Source organism: Heterodontus francisci, chromosome 1, assembly GCF_036365525.1.
Source record: "Heterodontus francisci isolate sHetFra1 chromosome 1, sHetFra1.hap1, whole genome shotgun sequence".
NCBI lineage: Eukaryota > Metazoa > Chordata > Chondrichthyes > Heterodontiformes > Heterodontidae > Heterodontus > Heterodontus francisci.
The window spans coordinates 119,822,202-119,840,489 of record NC_090371.1 but is presented as its reverse complement, the minus strand read 5'-3'; the positions used below and the strand labels follow the sequence as shown (position 1 = coordinate 119,840,489).

Below are 18,288 nucleotides of genomic sequence, written 5' to 3'. Positions count from 1 at the left end.
TTAAGTATGCAAAGTGAACTCCAAGTATCACTTGACCTTACCATTGGGAGGAAAGTGGGATTTCAGTACAGGTGAAGAAATTTAAAGGAAATTTCACTTGCTGCAACATTTAAAGGGAAGCAGTGATGCAACAACAACTTGTTGCGCCTTTAACGTAATAAAACTTCTCAAGGTGCTTCACAGAGTCATAATAAAATAAAATTTGATACCAAGCCACATATGATGGCATTAGGGCAGATAATCAAAAGCATGGTCAAGGAGTGTCTTAAAGGAGGAAAGTGAGGTGGAGAGGCAGAGAGGTGCAAAGAGAGTATTCCAGAACTTAGGGGCTAGGCAACTGAAGGCATGGCCACCAATGGCAGAGCGACTAAAATTGGCGAAGCTCAAGAGGCCGGAATTAGAGGATCGTAGATGTCTGGGAGAGTTGTGGGGCTGGAGGAGATTACAGAGATAGGGAAGGGCGAGGCTATGGAGAGATTTGAAAACCAGGATGATAATTTTAAAATTGAGGCATTGTTTAACCGGGACCCAGTGTAGATCAGCGAGCACAAGGGTGATGGGTGAGCAGCATTTGTACAAGTTAGGACATAGGTAGCAGAGTTTTGGATGACCTAAAATTTACGGAGGTAGAATGTGTGAGGCCAGTCGGCATTGTGCTAGATTAGTCAATTCTGGAGGTAACAAAGGCATGGATGAGCTGAGACAGGGGAGGAGACTGGGGATGTTATGGAGATAGGCTTAGCGATGAGGTGGATATTTGGTTGAAAGCTCATCGCGGGGTGAAATATGACACAGAGGTTGTGAACAGCCTGGCTCAGCCTTAGTTTCTAGGGAGAGGGAGGGAATCGGTGCCGAGGGAGCAGAGTTTGTGGTGGGGACCAAAGACAATGAACATAGGAACATAGGAGCAGGAGGAGGCCATTCAGCCCATCGAGCCTGCTCTGCCATTCAATATGATCATGGCTGATCATCCACTTCAATGCCTTTTTCCCACATTATCCCCATATCCCTTTATGTCATTGGTCTTTAGAAATCTGTTAATCTCTGCTTTAAACATACTCAATGACTGAGCTTCCACAGCCCTTTGGAGTAGAGAATTCCAAAGATTCACAACCCTCTGAGCAAAGAATTTCTCCTCATCTCTGTCCTAAGTGGCTTCTCCCTTATTTTGAAATTGTGTCCCATGGTTCTAGACCCCCCAACCAGGGGAAACATCTTAGCTGCATCTACCCTGCCTATCCCTTTAAGTATTTTGTAGGTTGGTAGACAATGGCTTCAGTCTTCCCAATATTTAATTGGAGGAAATTTCTACTCATCCAGTATTGGATGTCAGATAAGCAATCTGGCAATCTAGAGAAAGTAGAGGGGTTGAAAGAGGTGGTGGCGAGGTAGCGCTGTGAGCCATCAGCATACTCGTGGAAACTGACGTGTTTTCAAATGATGTTGCTGAGGGGCAGCATGTAGATGAGAAATAGGAGGGGCCAAGGATAGATCCTTGTGGGGATACCAGAGCCATTGATGGTCATTGTCTGGCTATGATTTGATAGATAAGAATGGAACCAGGCCTGTGCAGTCCCATCCACTTGGACGACGCTGGAGAGGTGTCGGAGGAGGATGGTGCAGTCAACGGTGTTGAATGGTTGCAAACAAGTTGAGAAGGATGAGGTGGGATAGTTTGCCTTTGTACCAGTCACATAGGATGTCATTTGTGACTTTGTTAAGAGCTGTTTTGGTACTATGGCAGGAGTGGTAACCTGAGTGGAGTGATTCAAACGTGGAGTTGTGGGAAAGATAGGCATGAATTTTGGAGGCAACAACATTTTCAAGGACTTTGAAGAGGAAAGGGAAGTTGGAGAGGGGTGGTAGTTTGCAAGGACAGCGGAGTCAATGGTTAGCTTTTTTGAGGAGAGAGATGATGACAGTAGATTTGAAGGAGAGAGGGACAGAACTTGAAGAGAGGGAACCGTTAATAATGTCGGCTAACATAAGAACCAAGAAGGGAAATAAAAATAGAAAATGTTGGAAATACTCATCAGGTCTGGTAGCATCTGCGGAGAGAGAAACTGAGTTAATGTTTCAGGTTGATAACCTTTCATCAGAACTGGGAAAAGTTAGAAATGTAATAGGTTTTAAGTAGGTCAAATGGGGAGGGTGGAAAAAGAATAAAAGGGAAGGTCTGTGATAGCCAGAAGACGAGAGATACTAAATGACAAAAGAGTTGGTGGGGAAGAGCCAAAGAGAGTAATAATGGGACAAGAGGCAAAAGATGTGTCCAGAGGAGGTGTGAATGGCAGAATAACGAACAGCTGCAGTCAGAAAGCAAAACAAGATTAAGGCCGAAACGTGCAAAGAAAAGGAAACAAAATGAGGGCAGAGATTACTGTCTAAAATTGTAGAACTCAATGTTGAGTCCAGAAGGCTGTAAAGTGGCTAATTGAAAGATAAAGTGCTGTTCGTCAAGCTTATATTCAGCTTCATTGAAACACTGCAGAAGGCCAGGTAGAGAGATGTCAGCGTGAAAGCAAGGTGGAGAATTAAAATGGATGGCCAATGGAAGCTCGAAGGCATGCTTGCAAACTGAACAGAGGTATTGTGCAAAGCAGTCACTAATCTGCGTTTGGTCTCCACAATGTGGAGCAGACGGCACTGTGAGCAACGAATTCAGTATACTAATTTGAAAGAGGTACATGTAAATCGCTGTTTCACCTGGAAGGAGTGTTTGGGCTCTTGGACAGTGAGGAGAAAGGACGTAAAAGGGCAGGTGTTGCATCTCATGCTCTTGCATGGAAAGGTGCCATGGGAGGGGGTTGGGGTGCTTGGGCTGATTAAGGAGTGGACCAGGGTGTCGTGGAGCGAACGGTCCCTTTGGAATGTTGAAAGAGGAGGGAAGGGAAAGGTGTGTTTGATGGTGGCATCACGCTGGAGGTGATGGAGTTGGCCGAGGATGATCTGTTGAATACGGTGGCTGGGGGGGGGGGGGGTGGTGGATAGTGAGGACAAGGAGAACCCTATTGCGGTTCTGGGAGGGAGGGGAGTTGTGAGAACAGAAGTGTGGGAATTGGCTTAGACATGGTTGTGGGTCCTGTTAACAACACTGTGGGTTGAGGGAGGGGGGAATCCTCGGTTGAGGAAAAAGTAAGACATATTAGGGGCATTGGTATGGAAAGTACAGATCAGAACAGATGCGGTGGAGACAGAGAAACTGGGAGAATGGAATCGAGAATCGAGTCCTTATAGGAAGCAGGGTGTGAGGAATTGTAGTTGAGGTAGCTGTGGGAGTCAGTGAGTCAACAATGTATATTAGTTGATGTCCAATCCACAGAAATGCATACAGGGAAATCGAGGAAGGGAAGGGAAGAGCCAGAGATGGACCATGTAAAGGTGAGAGAAGGGTAGAAATTGGAAGCAAAGTTGATGAAAGTTTCCAGTTCAGGGCGAGAGCCAGAAATGGCATAGATGCAGTCATCAATGTACAAGAAAAAGAGTTGGGGGAGGGGGCCTGAGTAAGACTGGAACAAGAAATTTCCACATACCCCACAAAAAGGCAGGCATAACTAGAATCCATGGACAAGATGAGCTTGGAGAGGGCACGAGGCATAGGAGATAAATTCATTGTCATTGTCTGGCACGTATGGCGCGAATACCAGTTTGGAAGAAGTTGTCTGATAAGTGGTCTTATAGAAGTATATGTTAATCTGGAATATTATTTGGAATTAATCTATGGAAGTAGGTGCAGCAGAAACAAGTGCAAACTAGTAAAAGGTGATGTCATGACAGGTATCAGGCAAGAGTGATTACTGTGTGCAATAGATTTCCAGAAACAGTATTGAAGGCAAAAACAATGGAATCATTTAAGAAACAATTAGATACTGTCAAGAAAACCTGCTATGCCAAAGGAGGATTTTTTAATTCATGGATTGGAAACCTATATTAAACTTAAAAAAGGAAAGCTGGAATATTACATTTAACCTTTACGAAGACTTTGCCACAGCTAGAAATGGCCAACACCATTTGCATTTGAGCACCTTTCATATTCTAAGGCATCAAAGGGAGATGTATGTCTGATTAGCCTTTACCCAACACAATGGCTTGCCCTATTGATTGAACTATCTGAGATTGTTTTCATTAGCAAGACATTCAAAGTCATCTTGAGGTATTCAGGAGTGGAAATGTCCCTCCAGGTGATAAACAATGACAATACTCCCTGAATGTGGTTTTGGGTTTTAGACTTTGGACTCATTAAAAACAAAGGGGATTGAGAGAACCATGTGACCCCCTCTCCAGACTGTGTAAAACTGGGGTTTTGTTACACACATCAGATAAGCCAGAGACTTAATCTGGGCAGAAGCCAGAAGGGGTGTGTCTTTCTCACGTTCTCCAGAAGACCTCACATGGGGCATGTGAACAAAGAACAAAGAAAATTACAGCACAGGAACAGGCCCTTCGGCCCTCCAAGCCTGCGCCAATCCAGATCCTCTATCTAAACATGTCGCCTATTTTCCAAGGGTCTGTATCTCTTTGCTTCCTGCCCATTCATGTATCTGTCTAGATACATCTTAAAAGACGCTATCATGCCCGCGTCTACCACCTCCGCTGGCAACGCGTTCCAGGCACCCACCACCCTCTGCGTAAAGAACTTTCCACGCATATCCCCCCTAAACTTTTCCCCTCTCACTTTGAACTCGTGACCCCTAGTAATTGAATCCCCCACTCTGGGAAAAAGCTTCTTGCTATCCACCCTGTCTATACCTCTCATGATTTTGTACACATCAATCAGGTCCCCCCTCAACCTCCGTCTTTCTAATGAAAATAATCCTAATCTACTCAACCTCTCTTCATAGCTAGCACCCTCCATACCAGGCAACATCCTGGTGAACCTCCTCTGCACCCTCTCCAAAGCATCTACATCCTTTTGGTAATGTGGCGACCAGAACTGCACGCAGTATTCCAAATGTGGCCGAACCAAAGTCTTATACAACTGTAACATGACATGCCAACTCTTGTACTCAATACCCCGTCCGATGAAGGAAAGCATGCCGTATGCCTTCTTGACCACTCTATTGACCTGCGTTGCCACCTTCAGGGAACAATGGACCTGAACACCCAAATCTCTCTGTACATCAATTTTCCCCAGGACTTTTCCATTTATTGTATAGTTCACTCTTGAATTGGATCTTCCAAAATGCATCACCTCGCATTTGCCCTGATTGAACTCCATCTGCCATTTCTCTGCCCAACTCTCCAATCTATCTATATTCTGCTGTATTCTCTGACAGTCCCCTTCACTATCTGCTACTCTACCAATCTTAGTGTCATCTGCAAACTTGCTAATCAGACCACCTATACTTTCCTCCAAATCATTTATGTAAACCTAGTTGCTGGCTGCAAGATCCAAGACAAAGACCCCGGGAAGGACACCCTCTGCTCAACTGTCTCCAAGAACAACTATCAACCCAGAACTTCAGGATCACAACTTCAGCTGGAAGACAATGGAATCACCCAATCCCACAGACTGTGTATTAATTTTTACTTGCTCTGGATTGTAATCCAAACCAAACTATTTCTTATCACTCTGTACTCTATTTGTTTGTATGATTCTCATGTGCACATGTGAGTGAAAGTGTAGTGTAATTTTATTATTTTATATAGATCGGGTTTAGTTTTCTTAAGTACAATAAATTCACCTCTTGTTTAAATGCAAGAAAAGCTGTCTTTACAATCACAACAAAGGTAAAAGGTAAAACACTCACTGAAGTGGTAAGCACAACCATTGTTTAAAAAGGAATAAAACCTGTTGTGGTCAAACAAGAGGAAGGGTAAGAGGGGAGCCTTGTGACCCCTCTGCACCCGATCGTAACAATACTGTAATGGAATCATTTACGGCACAGGAGACCATTCAGCCTATTGATTCCATGCTGGCTCTCCAGAGAGCTCGTCAGTCAGTCCCACTCCCCCAATCAATCCCTGAAGCCCTGCAAGACTATTTCCTTCAAGTGGCCATCCAATTTGGGGGAGGAGAATATAGGATCTCTTGGTATGGATGAATTAAAATGAGCTGAGTGGCCTTCCTCGTCTATAAGTATCTTGTGATCTTGTAGTCATTAGTTTCTGCAGCCAAGCTGCAGCTGGATCAATAAGATAGACAATACTTTTACATTGCCCTCAGGTTCCCAGCATGGAAGTCTAATACCAGTAAACAAGCTAACCCTCTGGTATCAAAGGAAATGCCTGGTCACATGCTGCAATGTGCTTTTGATCTCTCTGCATTTCTCCAGGCTAAAAATCCAACATGAAGGCTAAATGACCCATCTGGTGTCCATGCTCCACATGTGTTTAATTTGGATTTTACAGGTCTAAGATTTGCAGCATCACAAATAGTATGAGCTCAGACAGTTAATGGAGTAATCTGGTTCCATTTTAGATGTAATACATAATATATATAAATATATATATATTATATATATATATAAAATATAACCAGGGGTGGGGAACATTTCTTGTGTCATTTGTCGTTGAGAATGTCTTCCTGAAGTGGTTCTCTAGTCCTGATTCTCTTCTATATTGTTTAAATGGTTTCTACAGAAACAGTACCTTCATAAAGGCTGGGCAGGTCCTTGTAAACCAGCTTTGTAACATAGGAACAGGAGTAGGCCATTCTGTCCCATGAGCATTCTCCATAATTTCATAGATCATGGCTGCTCTTTACTTTAATTCTATTTACCTGTCTTTTCTCCATAGCCCTGACAACAAAAGTCTATCGATCATAGTCATAAAAATTGCAATTGACCCAGTATCCAGAGCCTTTTAGGGAGTGAATTCCAGATTTCTACTACCCTTGGTGTGAAAGAATACTTCCTGATTTCACTCTTAACTGTCCGAGCTCTAATTTTAAGATTTTGGGGGTGAAATTGGTCTTGGGCAATAGGACAAAATAGCCAGTGGTGAATCAGCAGCCCATTTACATCCCACCTAATATTCTTTTCCATTTAAGACCAGTTTCACCACCTGTGCTTCCTTTGTACTGGATTCTCCATGCAAGAGAAAATAGGTTCTCTGCATCTAACCTATTGAATCACTTTACAGGTTAAAGACATCAACTTTCTAAGCTCAAGGGAATAGAAATGAAGTTTATGCAACTTGTTCTCATAATTTTACCCTTTAAGGAGGTATTGGGCAATATATGCCTTTGAGGTGTGGAACCCAAAACTAAACAATATACTCCAGATGGGGTTTGCCCAAGACTCTGTACAACTGAAGCATAACTTGCTTGTCTTTCTATACCAACCCTGTTGAGACCAACTTTCCATAAGGCTTGTTGTCTGTTTGTAGGTGGCTGGAAGAGCTTTAGCTGTTTTCAGCCGAGTGAAAGTCATGTTTTTGGCGTGAAGCAGGGATGTATGCTGGCCCCGACCCCATTCACCATCTTTTTCAGCATGATGCTGCAGCAGGCAACAGAAGCCCTTAAGGAGGGAGTTTACATACGCTTCCGGACTGAGGGAGGCCTTTTCAACCTCAGGCGTCTTCAGGCTCACACAAAGACACAAGAAAAGCTCATCTGTGAACTTCTTTTCGCCAATGACTGTGCTCTCCTGACCCACAGTCAGTCAGACCTGCAACGTATGATGCATTTTTCCGAGGTGGCACGACTCTGTTTAAAGAAAACGGAAGTCCTGCATCAGCCTGCATCCCAAGAAGAATATAGACCACCAAGCATTGTCTTAGAGGGAACTGAGCTCAATGCTGTCAAGCAATTTACTTATTTGGGGAGCGTCATCTCGTTTGATTCCACCATTGACAAGGAAGTGGACAATAGACTTTCAAAAGCAAACAGAACATTCAACAGACTCTACAAACGTGTGTGGAGCAACCACAGCCGCAGAGCACAGACCAAAGTCAAAGTGTACAAAGCCATAGTCCTCACCACCCTTCTGTATGGGTCCTATACTGCTGTCATGTACGCCTTCTGGAGCGCTTCCATCAGCGCTGCCTCTGCAGCATCCTCAAGATCCACTGGCAGGACCGCATCACAAGCATTGAAGTCTTGGAAACAGCCAACATCACCAGCATCGCGGCTATCCTCCTGCAAAGTCAACTGCATTGGGCGGGTCACGTTGCCCGGATGAACGATAGTCGCCCGCCCAAGATCGTCTTGTATGGAGAGCTGACCATGGGTAAAAGGGACAGAGGGGCTCCATGCAAATGTTTCAAGGACTCCCTGAAGAAGTCCCTCTCTGTGTGCCACATAGACCATCACCAGTGGGAAGCGCAGGCCATGATGCCTGGAGATGCTACATCAGGAGGGCTACAGACACCTTTGAGACTGAGTGAAGAACCAGCATGAAAGAGAAAAGGAGAAGGATGGATCCAATTGCCCCCAGCAACGATTAAACTTTCACTTGTACCCGATGTGGGAGAATCTGCTGGTCACGGATAGGCCTGACTAGCTACCAGCCGGCCTGCAACTGATGACTACAACCTTCCCAAAATCTTCATCTGTGAAGAAATGCCGAGAGAGGTAGGACTGAAAATACCTACTTTTATAGAGTTCCATACACCAATGGGGAGGCGGTGGCATTGTGGTAATGTCAGTGGACTAGTAATCCAAAGGCCCAGGCTAAAGCCCTGGGGACATGGGTTCAAATCCCACTATGGCAGATGGTGAAATTTGAGCTCAATTAATAAAAATCTGGAATTTAAAAAAAACCTAGTCTAATGGTGACCATGAAATGATTGTTGTAAAAAACCTATCTAGTTCACTAACAGCCTTTAGGGAAGGAAGTCTGTCATACTTACCTGGCCTGGCCTACATGTGACTCCAGACCCACAGCAATGTGGTTGACTCTTTAATGGCCTAGCAAGCCACTCAACTTCTCAAGGGCAATTAGGGATGGGCAATAAATGTAGCCTTGCCAGAGACGCCCACATTCCTCGAACAAATAAAAAAATGCTTACATTATACTTCTCCACATATTTTCTGTTGGCAATAAATTCACAATAATCAATTGGCCATCAGTTAAGACTGGTTAGGTGCTTTTACATTTCAAAGAACAAAGAACAAAGAACAGTAAGCACAGGAACAGGCCATTCGGCCCTCCAAGCCGGCACCAATCTTGATGCCTGCCTAAACTAAAACCTTCTGCACTTCCGGGGTCCGTATCCCTCTATTCCCATCCTATTCATGTATTTGTCAAGATGCCTCTTAAACGTTGCTATCGTACCTGCTTCCACCACCTCCACCGGCAGCAGGTTCCAGGCACTCACCACCCTCTGTGTAAAGAACTTGCCTCGCACATCCCCTCTAAACTTTGCCCCTCTCACCTTAAACCTATGTCCCCTAGTAACTGACTCTTCCACCCTGGGAAACAGTTTCTGACTATCCACTCTGTCCATGCCGCTCATAACTTTGTAAACCTCTATCATGTCGCCCCTCCACCTCCGTCGTTCCAGTGAAAACAATCCGAGTTTATCCAACTTCTCCTCATAGCTAATGCCCTCCAGACCAGGCAACATCCTGGTAAACCTCTTCTGTACCCTCTCCAAAGCCTCCACGTCCTTCTGGTAGTGTGGCGACGAGAATGGCACGCATATTCTAAGTGTGGCCTAACTAAAGTTTTTTTTTATTTTTTTTTATTTTTTTTTTTATTTTAGAGATACAGCACTGAAACAGGCCCTTCGGCCCACCAAGTCTGTGCCGACCATCAACCACCCATTTATACTAATCCTACACTAATCCCATATTCATGCCACATCCCCACCTGTCCCTATATTTCCCTACCACCTACCTATACTAGGGGAAATTTCTAATGGCCAATTTACCTATCAACCTGCAAGTCTTTGGCATGTGGGAGGAAACCGGAGCACCCGGAGGAAACCCACGCAGACACAGGGAGAACTTGCAAACTCCGCACAGGCAGTACCTGGAATTGAACCCGGGTCGCTGGAGCTGTGAGGCTGCGGTGCTAACCACTGCGCCACTGTGCCGCCCTGTACAGCTGCAGCATGACTTGCCAATTTTTATACTCTATGCCCCGACTGATGAAGGCAACCATGCCGTATGCCTTCTTGACTACCTTATCCACCTGCGTTGCCACTTTCAGTAGCATTTCAATGCTGGATTTGTGAGCGCGAGTGATCTTCTGGTGCCAATTGCCCCTATTTACATTTCTACCAGTGCTATTTTCCTTCAGCTGCGCGCTAGAAGTGGAGCCTGCAGCTATCAGGACCCTCAAAACTCTGAGTCTGTGAGTCTGCCACCAGGAAAGAAGGAACCATATTTAATAGCATGGGAGGGAACTGATGCCCTCCCTACCTCTGTAACCTCAACCCCACAAACCGCCTAGATATCTGTGCTCCTCCAATTCTGGTCTCTTGCACATCCCTGATTTTAATCACTCCACCATTGGCAGTTGTGCCTTCCTAAGCTCTGGAATTCCTTCCCTAAACCTCTCTGTCATTCTACCTCTCTTTACTCCTTTAAGACACTATTTAAAACCTCTTTGACCAAGCTTTTGGTCATTGGCCTTAATATCTCCTAACATGGTTTTGTACAAAATTTTGTTTGCCAATGCTCCTGTGACATGTCTTGGGATGCTTTATTATGTTAAAGGTGCTATATAAATGCAAGTTGTTGTTTTTGCTCAGATGCTAATCTCCCGTGATCCAAACCAAAGAAACACCAAATATAAAAGCACTTATAAATGGAATATAAAAGAAGTGCTACAACTGGATGACTTGTCACCTGGCCATCAGTACCAAAAAACAATAATTCTTTGTCACTGAGATTTGACACACAATGGCTGTGTCTAACCAGTCTGCTTGAGTTGTCCAAATGAACACAAATAGGATGCATTCAGAACAGAGTCAATTAAGTGAGATTAACACAGCATGGAACATATCAACTGCATTATATAAAAGTGACTTACTTTGGAGATTTTACATCCCAAAACATTTTTTTTTAAATCAGGGTAAAGAGAAGGTGACTGCAGCTGAGACAAAGGCCTGTCTTTTCATATCAATGAAGTTGTCTATCTGATTTGATGCTAACACTCTCTGGCTCCAAGTCATAGGGACAGACTTAGTTATCTCTGCAATCTATGATGAACACAACTTTAGCTGTTTACCAGATAAAAGAAGAGCATGAATTTAAAAAAAGGCCATAGAAAAGAAATACCACTTAACAACTGTTAATCATCTGTCAAGGTACCTAATTAGGCTCCTTCTAAATTAGGGATACTCTCTGTGCTCCAAGATAAATGGCACAAAAGGAATGACTAACAGGAGCTACATTCTGAGTAACAACAGGGAGAGAAAGAATTAATCTCTCTCTGTCTTGTGTGATCACATCACTGATAAGAGCAGCGTCTCACTCTTAATCTGTCTGGCTATAGCCCACCCTCTGAATTTCATTATGAATATAACTTGATGTTTATCAATGGCCATTCCAAAACTTGCATTAAATCTAAACAGGTCTGTAAATTGCATGTTGGTGCAATTTAAATCCATAATGCCACAAAGTTTTTGAGATGGGAAAGGTTTGCAACATGATACATTAATTTGAGGTACGGCAAGTATTGATTATATCTTTAATTCATAGACAATCACTTTCACTTCTAATGATAGCCATTAATGCTAACCCACTATTTTGCTTTAGGAATGTTGATAGACCTGATGTGTATTTTCAGCATTTTCTGTGCTGTTTTAGAAAATAATTTTCAGTAGATTTATAGGTTTCAGCGTCCCTGCTAATGTTCGTTTAGAGTAAAGCTCATAAGGATTCCAATAACTCAGGCCTGAAATTTACATTGTAAACTGCACATTGGTGTAGAAATAGGTTTGCCATATGCCATTTTTCTCCATGCGAAAATCATGCTTAAAGGATAACAATTTAACAGGCTTTGGTTCCATTCAGGTGCCCTAGATGGCTGCCTAAAACAGGCCTTAGGCCCAATGAATATATACATTACAGGCCTAAGGCCATTTGAGAATAGTTTTCGCAATTTATCTTCAAGGATCAGGACCTGTCCCACTCAGGATGCTTCAGCAGCCCTCATGGCTACCAACGACAGGTGGATGGAAACAAACAAAAAGTTTCAGTGGTGCAATTACCTCCCCACCGCATCCCCCAACCATCAATAGCCAGCTCTAATCCCCTCCCTCCCTGAGGGCGACTGCCAGCAAGGCAGGTGGCCCAACATTAATGTCTTCACTGTGGAATCATAGAATTATCGAAAAGTTACAGCAGAAAAGAAGGCCATTCAGCCCATCGTGTTCATGCCAGCTCTCTGAAAGACCAACTCAGTCCCACTCCTCCATAGCCTTGAAATTTTTTCTCCAGCTGCTTATCCAATTCCCTTCTGAAAGCCAACATTGAATATGCCTCCACCACACTCTCAGGCAGTGCATTCCAGATCATAACTATTCGCTGAATAAAAAAGTTTTCCTCATGTTGCCTTTGATTCTTTGCCCATAACTTTAAATCTGTGTCGTCTTGTTCCTGACCCTTCCACCAATAGGAACAGATTCTGTCTACCACTTCTGTCTAGACCCCTTATGATTTTGAACATCTCTATCTCCTCTCAACCTCCTCTTCTCTAAGTAGAACAACCCTAGCTTCGCCAATCTATCCATGTAACTGTAGTCCTTCATCTCTGAAATCATTCTTGTAAATCTCTCTAAAGCCTTCACATCCGTCCTAAAGTGCAATGCCCAGTATTGGACACAATATTCCAGATGAGGCTGAACCAGTATTTTATAAAGGTTCATCATAATTTCCTTGGTTTTGTAAACTATGCCTCTATTTCTAAAGCCCAAGATCCCATAGCCTTTTTAACCTCTTTGTCAACCTGCCCTGCCGCCTTCAACTGTTTGTGCGAATATACACCCAGGTCTCTCTGTTCCTGAACCCCCTTGCATATTATGTGGCACTTTATCAAATGCCTTTTGGAAGTCCACATATAATATATCAACAAGATCAACCCTCTCGGTTACCTTATCAAAAAACACAGTGGTTAGCACCGCAGCCTTACAGCTCCAGTGACCCGGGTTTGGTTCCGGGTACTGTCTGTGTGGAGTTTGCAAGTTCTCCCTGTGACCATGTGGGTTTCCACTGGGTGCTCTGGTTTCCTCCCAATGCCAAAGACTTGTAGGTTGCATGGTAAATTGTCCATTGTAAATTGCCCATAGTGTAGGTAGGAGAATTGTAGGGAGTATGGGATTAATGTAGGAGGGGATGTGGTAGGGAATAATGTAGGATTAGTATAAATGGGTGGTTGATGGTCAGCACAGACTCGGTGGGCAGAAGGGCCTGTTTCAGTGCTGTATCTCTCTATGACTAAGTCAGGTAAACACAGTTTGCCTTTAGCAAATCAGTGCTGGCTTTCCTTTATGTGTGTAAGTGTGAGCAACGCACGCAGCTTGTGCCGAGTATGCGGATATGGCCTGAGAACCAATTTCCACTGATCCTCAGGCTTCTTGCTTCTGGTGCACACTTGATGTGCAACACAGAGTCTAGGCATGAAAATGATTTTTGTTGACATGAATTCTGGCAAAAGTGAGCTGAGACAGAAACAAAACTGAGGTCTGCTTCTCTGAAGATGTTTTTGTGTTTTGAAAAATAGTCATTATTTAAAGCAAATAAAGCTTGATTGAGGCAAACAGAAAATTTACTGATTACTTTTAAAATAAGAACAATCTTTCCAACCTCTTGACTGACAATGCACAGACTCCATACAGGTACTTATATCTGAGGCCAGGAAAGTGTGTCACATGCATATTTAAATTTGTATTATGAACTAAATCCCAACAGAGCCAACAGAGGAAATTGCAATTCTGTGCTCTAGCAGACAGAACAGCAGAATTAGCTGCAAAAATCCATACATTATATTGATCAGGAGCTGCAGTCTATGGGTCCATATAAATAATTTTATGTTCACTGCCAAAATTAGTGAGGATTTATTAAGCACTCCACATTAGGAAATGCGAGCCTTGTTTTCCCAGATGCGTTGAGTGAAGACTGTGCTCAGCCAAAATACTTTAAATGTTATATAAACATATGGCAGGGAAAATTCTTCCTGAATATGATCATTTTATATCGAGCAGCTTAAATGGTATGATGGGAGATATAATAATACTGTTTCAACAATCCCCACCAAAACAAAAAGAGACGAAAAGACACAAATGTAATTCCGGGAACTCCCTAAGTATTACAATAGGAGGAAATATGCTCATTCTCGAGGATATAAACATTCAGACATGGTACTTCCGAAAGCTACGCTTCTGATCATATTCAAAATCTAATAGTTATCAAATGGTGAAAACATTTTGTGATTCTCTCCAAAAGAGATGCAGCATTTGTGTCACAGTTGAAACAATCTTCACTATTTTTAATTGTGATGTGTGATTTTTAAAACTGTGATCCATACCATGAAGGCAGTGCAATTGCATAGTAGGCAATATGATGATTCAAAGACTAAGGGGTGATTTCCTTGTCACCACTGCCCTGTTTCTGCTTAAAACTGGGACGGTAGCAAAGCCCAACTCCAATGGGAGCTAGTTGTGTTGGCTTCCAGCCCAATTTTCTGGCACGCCTCTATCATGGCAGCTGCAGTTCTCATTGAAAACAGCTGGGAACCTCGGAGGCGGACAAATCAAGATCAGACGGTGTAGTTAAGACTCAGCCGCCATTTTCTTTTTGTCAGCCTGAGTGCCACAAGTTCCTGCATCCACCCACCCACCCAATGTGGGTGTTCCCTATCACCAGGCAGCATTTGGAGCTGTACTTGTTTGAAGGAATCTTCAGCTGGTCACCAACAAAAGCTGGATGGAGTCATCAGGGACATTTCTGTGGCAGTCACTGGTAGGTTTTACACCTTAATAGCGTTCAAAAATGTAATGCATTTACTGCTGTGGGTTCTGCACATATGTTGATGACTTCTTTTTATTTCCCACATTAATACCTTATCTTTAAGTTGCTGCTAAAGATGCTTCATTTTCCACCACATGCCTGTTTTCCTGGCTACAAATTGGCAAACTGCTTATTAAGAAGGGCATCTTTAGCAGCTTGTCCACTGCAGGGCCAAGGAGAAGAACCAATTGTGTCCCATGCTGACTGCTCCGGGTAGCTATTGTGTGTACCCAGCCCGAATAACGCTTGCTCAAATACTGCTCAGAACTAAAATCACATGTGATGACATTATTACACTGGTCTGTTTCTAAACTACATGCTAAGTCGAACAAAACTAAAAAATGAATGAACCCCAATTGTCCCAGGCTCCACTTTTGGAACAGAACCTTGGTGGCAGGTGTGTGTTAGAAAACCCAGTGCAGACTTTGCACTCCTGATTCACTACTTGATTTTGGAGCGCTAGAATTTGGTTCCATGCTGAATATTCTTTGGGTCTTCAGATAAAACTCTGCCTGCAGTGTGCACTTTGCCTATAATAAGGTGGCCCAATGGAGTCCTGGGACGTGACCTGCTTAAGTTGGCTTCTTAAAAACTGATTGTTATTTGAGATGCGATTAAAAGTGTTTATTTTTCATTTTTAAAAACATATTTTGCTGTATTTTATTCCAAGCTTTTTGTTGGCTGATGGTTTTGCTGGGTAGATGACTTGGAAACAACATCTGGAATACAAGCTGTTCATTCCATAGAAGCAAAACTTACCAAAGCATAAAGTTTCTATGATACCAGAACTTTCCAAGCCACTGCAAAGAGACCAAAGCAAATGACACATGTGTGGTTTGCAGGGGGAAACACCATCATCACTTCATTTGTGAAAGAGGCATCAGTTCTACAGGATACAGAGTTTTCTCTGGGTGGCAACGTTCCCTTAAATGCAAAGCAGCAAAGATGGCAATCATGTGGGCATCTAGGCTTTACAGAGCAAACACATAACCTACATGAAAAAAAAGTCCACACTCCAAGTCATTTCAGATGGGAAAAGCAAAATACTGCAGATGCTGGAAATCTGAAATAAAAACAAGAAATGTTGGAAATACTCAGCAGGTTTGGCAGCATCTGTGGAGAGAGAAGCAGAGTTAACGTTTCAGGTCAGTGACTCTCCACAGATGCTGCCAGACCTGCTGAGTATTTCCAGCAATTCTTGTCTTTATTTCTGTGTTGAACTGTCCATGATTCTGTGATAATAAAGTTGATTATGGACAACTTTGTTTACGCCTTTTAACCTGATAGTCTTGAAATGCTGAAACATAATCAAGTGGTATTGGACCATGCAAATATAACACTTTGAAACACAGCCTTGAGCCAATGAAAGCTATTGGACCAGTAGTAGACAGGAAGTGAGATCATGACCCACACAGTGATAGTCTTACCAGTAATTACTAGCTGACAATTGGAGACGAGAATATTAATCTGCAACAGAATCAGACAAGACAGGAATCAATACGTTATTGTTATAGCGATCCTATTTATTGTCACCCACCACCAGCAATTTTCATACTTCCTCTCCTGAAGGTACAAACTCAAACTGGGGTATGGTTCTCCAGGTACCAAACTGCACGACGTCTTCAGCAAACCTGCAGACGGAGCGCAGCGCAGATACACATGGTCAAGATCGGACGGGTCTGCCCGTTCCAGGATCGACTTCCTGTTTGTGTCCCATGCTGCCACGGTCGGATCCACCGATGTCAAGCTGGTGGTCTTCTCCGACCACTGCCTCTTACTGGCCGACTGTCACTTACAGGACGACCAGCGGGTTGGCAGAGGGACGTGGAAGCTCAATGCTACACTGCTGACCCCAGAGAACGTTGAGGAACTCAAAAGGGATTACAAAGGTTGGAGGACTGTGAAAACCCTCTTTGAGTCTCCAGTTCACTGGTGGGAAGCGATTAAGGAGAACATCAAGAGGTTCTTCATCCACAAAGGTGTTCAGAGGGCGAGAGAGAGACAGAGGGAAATGTCCCGACTCCAGAAAATTATGCAAAATCTACTCCGGTTGCAGTCAATGGGGGTTGAGGTCAAAGAGGACCTCCAAGAGGTGAAGAGCCAGCAGGCCTCGCTCTTTGCCAAGGAGGCCTCCAAGATCATCTTCTGGTCCAGAGTCCGCTCCATCGAGCAGGATGAGACGTGCTCGCGTTACTTCTTCCAAAAGGTACACAGAGAGAGCTCTGTTATCAGCAGCCTGAAGGAAGAGGATGGCTCGGTAACGTCTTCGCAGTCCGACATACAAAGGATCAGCAAATCCTTTTATGCTGGGCTGTTTGACGCGAAGCCCACAGACAGCAGAGCCTCTCAGTCTTTCCTGTCATCTATCACAGAGGTCTTAGATGACAGGAGGAGGGAGAGACTGGACAAGCCGCTAACTCTGGACGAGCTGACAAAGGCCGTCGAGTCCTTCGAGACAAGTAAAACTTCCGGAAGCGACGGCTTACCGGTCGAGTTGTACTCGGCCCTGTGGGACTGGGTCGGCCCGGACCTGCTGGAAGTATACGAGAGTATGCTCCTGGCCGGCAGCATGTCAGAATCCGTGAGGAAAGGCATCATCACCCTCATTTACAAGCGGAAGGAGGAGAGGGCAGAAATCAGAAATTGGCGGCCCATCTCACTGCTTAATGTTGACGACAAGATTCTGTCCAAAGTCATAGCCAGTCGAGTCAAGTCTGCTCTGGAGTTGGTGATCCACTCCGATCAGACCTGCACTGTACCCGGCAGGAAAATCTCTGATAGTCTCGCGCTACTCAGGGATACGATCATCTTCGTGCGGGACAGGAGGGTGGACACCTGCCTCATCAGCCTGGACCAGGAGAAGGCTTTTGACAGGATATCGCACACCGACATGATGGACGTGCTTTCCAAAATGGTTTTTTTTTTTAGAACATTACAGCGCAGTACAGGCCCTTCGGCCCTCGATGTTGCGCCGACCTGTGAAACCATCTGACCTACACTATTCCATTTTCATCCATATGTCTATCCAATGACCACTTAAATGCCCTTAAAGTTGGCGAGTCTACTACTGTTGCAGGCAGGGCGTTCCACGCCCCTACTACTCTCTGAGTAAAGAAACTACCTGTGACATCTGTCCTATATCTATCACCCCTCAACTTAAAGCTATGTCCCCTCGTGTTTGCCATCACCATCCGAGGAAAAAGACTCTCACTCTCCACCCTATCTAACCCTCTGATTATCTTATATGTCTCTATTAAGTCACCTCTCCTCCTCCTTCTCTCCAACGCAAACAACCTCAAGTCCCTTAGCCTTTCCTCGTAAGACCTTCCCTCCATACCAGGCAACATCCTAGTAAATCTCCTCTGCACCCTTTCCAAAGCTTCCAC

At 44.0% G+C, this 18,288-nt stretch overlaps 1 protein-coding gene and 1 long non-coding RNA gene across 5 annotated transcripts in view; one reads left to right on the top strand and one right to left on the bottom strand.

Annotated features, from left to right (window-relative positions):
* The window catches only part of dlc1 (DLC1 Rho GTPase activating protein), a 527,354-nt gene that overhangs the window by 244,098 nt on the left and 264,968 nt on the right, over positions 1-18,288 (bottom strand). The gene's annotated exons all lie outside the window — the stretch shown is intronic.
* LOC137371890 (uncharacterized) overlaps positions 14,659-18,288 on the top strand; it is a 29,175-nt gene continuing 25,545 nt past the window's right edge. Inside the window, exon 1 of the long non-coding RNA XR_010975298.1 lies at positions 14,659-14,854. This is a non-coding gene — a long non-coding RNA (uncharacterized lncRNA). The remainder of the gene's footprint in view (positions 14,855-18,288) is intronic.